Source organism: Verticillium dahliae, genomic scaffold (assembly GCF_000150675.1).
Source record: "Verticillium dahliae VdLs.17 supercont1.3 genomic scaffold, whole genome shotgun sequence".
In the NCBI taxonomy this organism is placed as follows: domain Eukaryota; kingdom Fungi; phylum Ascomycota; class Sordariomycetes; order Glomerellales; family Plectosphaerellaceae; genus Verticillium; species Verticillium dahliae.
The window spans coordinates 368,450-373,857 of NW_009276940.1; positions in this window are offsets into that span (position 1 = coordinate 368,450).

Below are 5,408 nucleotides of genomic sequence, written 5' to 3' on the forward strand. Positions count from 1 at the left end.
GCAAGCCCGACAGGACGGAGAGCTCCATGGACCCCAAACCCTTGGGGGCTGCTGGCCCGGTCTGTCACAGGGGTGAGGAGTTCGCTGGGTTAGTGGCAAAGGCCGCTACACACACAACTTTTGCCCCTGAACGGGACAGCCAGGACCACTCTAGCACACGTTTCCCCCCCCCATCACCCATTCCACTGCCATCCCTGCCTGCCGCATGGCTGGTCTCTGCATCGTGTCAAGGCCCTTGCTGCCTCTGCCTCTGCCTGTGCCTCTGCCTTGCCTTGCCTCGCCTTACCGTGCCTTGCCTGGGTCTGCCCACCTGCCCGTCCGCATCAACACAAGCTTGTGACCGTTGCAGCACTAATCTGGAATATCCGATTCAAGTACCAGCAACCCCATACCGCTTCTCTTGGCCGCGTATCCTTGGGGTAACGCATCCATGTAATGGAACCAAACAATCGTTCGAACAGATCCGTTCCAAGTGCCCGGCGAATACCCACCGAGTGTCCAGGGCTGATATGGTAGTTGAATCCATGGCTACGTACATGCCATGCAGCCGCGCATTGTACACACAGAAGACAGAACGCTCTTTGCCAATTGCTGGTGGTGAACCGATGGGGTACCAGTACCTATGAATGAGGAGTAGCTGTCGAACCGGCTGACGAGTCATTGGTAAGTACATTTGTCAGAAGCTAAGGCGTCTTGATTCGAACCTATCCTCGGACATGCGTGCTCCGCCGTCTACATTCGACAGACAGTTCGCGCCTTGGAGACGAGCAAGAGGTGCTATGCCACCTGAACGTTGATCGCCTTTTGGTACCTATCTAGCTACCTAGGTGTATCTACTTGTGTAACTGGCTACATGGGCACCTCCGTTGCGCTGCGTGCCGATGCTGACCACCGTACCTGACACGTTGATGGCAATAGAGAAGAGCGGCGGTCGGCCAAAGACTTGGCTGTAAAAGTACCTTACCAAAAAAGATTTCCCATGTGTCCCTGAGTGCGGGATGCAGTTGAGCAGTCACTTTCCAGTACCAATCCGTCGTTGCCCAAGCCGTCCTCTCGGCCCCCCCTGTCGAACTTTGAGCAACGACGACCAGGTCAGCACGTGTCCACGTGCCGCCGTGTCCATCGCAACTTCCCAGTCTCTAGAGTCGTACCAGCTAAGCAGTCGAACGGTCGCATGCTCGCACACTGCCCAATCACCCTGTGGCTAAGTACGTAGCTAGCTCTGTTGTGCAAGTTACCTGGCACCCACGCAGGACACGTACCTTCCTTGCCAGTACCTGCCTTGGCAAGTACATGGTACGATGGTACGGTAGGCAGGCCGGCACACACACTCCTCCCAGCCCGCGCAGTCAGACAGGACCTTCACGTCAGTGTCCACAACGCTGATCTCCCCCCTGCCTGCTCGTCATATCCCATACGCGACCTTCTCAATGCCTCAGAATCAAGGCTTTGGCGTCTCCTCCACGCGTCGTAAATGATCCGTCAATTGCCCGTCGCGCGTTCAGAACTCAACCCGGCTACCTACACTGGCATCCAACTCCGTGCACGCGAACCATCATCTGCAACCTTGAGCGCGCGAAGCAACGCAGAGCAACTGACTTTCGTTTCTTGCTTCTATCCGCACGTACCTGTATCAACCGATCTTTTGTCTGCCGTCGTTTAGGTTCTGTCGCGAACAGGCCTTGAACCCCTCGAAAACACCTCTACAGTGAGTATCACACGTTCCCTCTCATGGTCTCTCCCTGGTTCCGCGGCCCAGCCCCCCTGAAGCTTCGTTTGAGTCAACACGCGCCACAGACGCCATCTGCTTTATGGAAAGCGTTAAGGGGGAATGTTGTTGCCGGTGCCCCTCAAGGAACAGCAGCCTGCCACATCTTGAAACTGCTTTCTCTGCTTCCGGTTTACCAAACGCCATGTGCAGTACATGCTGTGGCCCGAGTTGCCTCTGACGTTCTGTGTGACAGCTCGAGATCAATACTCCTCCTCACGATATCTTATGCGCCCACTGCCCGGGGAAGGATCGCCGTTGCAACCTCCTTCGAGCCTGTCCTCTACTGCGCCCGCCGGCTGTTCTATCCAACAAGCAGTCGCCATTCCCTAGCCCGACCTGTCCGAACCATCATTGCGACACCCTCTATTCAGACTCCCGATCGTACAATAAACCTACAATCTCCACGCCTACAAATACACAATACACATTGGCCTGCACAGTCCGGCGCGTTGTGCTACAAGAAACCCATCGCTGCGGACGCGCTTGAATCTGTTCCGTAGGAACAATCTCCGCCTGGTACTTCCGTCACCACATCAAGCACGTTGACCTTTTGTCCACCCGAGGTGGCTCCCATCGCACAGCGCGTATCGGGCCCAATCAACTGCAACGCCCAAACCGTGGTCTGGCGTGTGGCAACAGTCTGCCTGCTGGTTTACGGTCGTTGCGATCACATTTGTGTCAGTCGGGAAGCAATACTCGAGCGACCGATAAAAAGACCTATCAAGTCGCGTCGACCTTGCGACTCCATCCTTCGTCGTTCAAGCTGACGGATAACCAAGATCTTGGGCGCGTCCATCTCGCGAACCCCGGCCTGACCCAGTCCCCCTGCTCAGCTCTCTGTCTGGTCTGGCTCGTCAGGTACGCTCCACGTCAGGTACTGTACAGTACGCTCTAGGTAAGGTACTCCCAGTCTGCCCGCTAAGAAAAAAAAAAGCCAGCAAGGATGCTCCCGCCTGATGACCGGGGTCCGTGCTAACGTTTGGCCAGAGCGTCCTTTTTGACAGGCAACGGTTCCATCGCAAGACTGGGTAGCTTCGCCCACCCAGCCGTCTGATCACAGTTCGGCACCAACCCGACGGTTAGTTGGTCCTTTGCTCTTCTAGCCTTCGAAGCCTTCCAGTGAGGTAGGCTACGAGCTGTCGCTGTGCGACCTGTGCGACCTGTGCGACCTGTGCATATTCTGCTATTCGTTAGCGGAACACACAAACTACGCTGTCCCAGACCAAGGTACGTCACGATACGCCTTTTCATCGTTCTTCGGCCTGTATATGTACCTCTGATTTTTTTTTTTTCGGTTCCTCTTCTCGGAGCAGCGTGTCCTGGACGGCCTCTCTCGTTCGGAGCGACTCCTGATTCCCTCATCCTGCCCGTCCTCGTCTGCGTCGAACCCCCCCCCCTCCCCGCTGGTATGACTGCGAGCTTCTCATTTACCCGGGATGCTGTCCACATTTCCCCTAGTGCACCTGGGAATTTGGCAGAGGATGCACGTCCGCGGCATCACACACCACTGCTACGACGTCGCCCACACCCACCCCTCGTCGCCCGTCCCATCGACGCCCCCCAGCTGCAGCCCGTCACATCCCAGCTCCTCCTTAATCAAAAAAATGTGCCGAGTGGCCTCTGGATGGGCTCCTTACACTCGGGATTCTGGGTTATCATTGTCCCATTCTCTTTTCCGTGGCTCGTGGCTCGGTCGCTCATCCCATCACTCTCCCCTTTCCCTACTCCTGTAAATACCCGCCGACTTCTGTTCCCTGGGTCAGCCCCCTTCCCCTTCCCTTCTCTCATTCGGTCCTCTTTCATCCTCGTCATAACCAACTCGCGCTGTGCCGGCTAGTGGTCTGACAGGCTCTTTCCCGCTCTGCAGTCCCCGGCCGTCCCCTCTGTCTCTGAACCGCCCAGCATTGCCACCACAACTTGTGCGTACCACCTCAGCATACCCTTGCACAAACCCCTACACATCCAGGCCTGCACTCCATGTCCAGTTGCTTCCACCCCGTCCCCCAGGCTCCAGGCTACAGGCTACAGGCTCCAGGGAGTGCACTCGTTCTGCTTGGACACATTCTGCAGGGACTAACTCGTGACAGCACCACATCAACCCCTCCCCTAGACGCTGCACAAGCCATCTGCAGTGTGCAGACAAGCCCAGGCACCCGCGCTGTCCCCCGTACAATCAACCACGCTCATCTATCTGCCCCCCTCCCCCTCCCCCCTTGCCCATAAGGACTGGAGGCTCAGGGACTGGCACGGGTTCCCGAACCGACCATTTGGATAACTTTGCGCTACCATAACCATCCTGACCTGCTATCGACCCAGGGACGCGGCTCAACGGACACCGTGTGCAAGACAACATTCAACCACGCAATTTTCCTAGCTCCAGAAAGGGGCCTGACAGCCACGACTCCTGCCATAACGAGCCTTTCCACCAGGCGTACCGCTTGCGCCTCGGCCGGTCATCGTCAACGACGCCATCGAATTCTGTTCACTTGAAAGGGTATGTATGGGCCACACGCCACGCCATTCTCCTAATTCATCCCCCGCTGTGCATGAACGAATTTCCGCTAGCACCGAGATGGGCCTCGCGAGTGGTGCACTGTCCACAGCGCTCGCACCATTTCTTTGTTGCTTGTATCTCATCTGCCCTCTCACCCGATTCGACTCTGTGAGAGGGACGGCGATTGGTGCATCCAATCTCCGCTACTCACACCGGGCTCAGACTTGAGTCGCGTCAGTCGCGGGTGCATGACCTTCGTGCAATCTATTTACTTCTCTGTGGACATGAACCTTTCGCTAACTTGGGTCTAGAGTGATATCGTGCTTTCAAAGCAAGAAGCAGTAGCGAAGCGCGCTAAATCATTGATTACGACGTCTGAGCAGTGAGTTTACCCGACTCGGATGTCCTTTGACTGCCTACTGCCTGTACCACCATGCATGTCCTGTTTCGGCCAGTCTGTCCAGACGATCTGAAAGAGCTCCCTGCACCATGAATAGCCTCAGCGGGGTCATGTTCTTGTTCGGTTCAGAGATCTTCTCAAATATGTGTGGATATCAGGCCATGAACGGACGGACTGCATCGAACATCCCCGTTGTTGTAACACCCTGTTGGGGCATCAAGCTGGCGTTATGCCTGCCAGGGGTCAAGGTTCGACAGTAACGGATGACAGACGCTAACAGGTGTGCAGGGGAAGCTCTCACGACTCGTTCGCGAAGAAGTCGAACTCATGACCATCGCAGCAATGGCTCACCAACAACGCCAGGCCTCGGGCCACTTCAAACACGAACAAGCTGACCCGGTATGTCGAACTCTGTGTTTATCTCCATGCTCCTCCTTGCAAGCTTCCTGTCCTCCACTTCATTACTATTCAAAAAAAAATTTCCTTTGGTCAAATCCAATTTTTACGACTCATGTGCGCTGCTGTCGGATACCTCTCCACGGCTCACGTCACCCCATCCACTTGGCCTGCATGCAAAGAAGGGCACGGCCATCGTGACGGGACGCGGTTCGGTGTGTCCGTCAAATGGATGTGTTGCGACACGCTCGTGGTGCTCATCGAATTGACGCGCCGGCACTGCGTGTCAACTTTGGTTTCGGACACATCCATGCGCGACAGCCGTGGAGTCATGGGCGCGCCGTTGG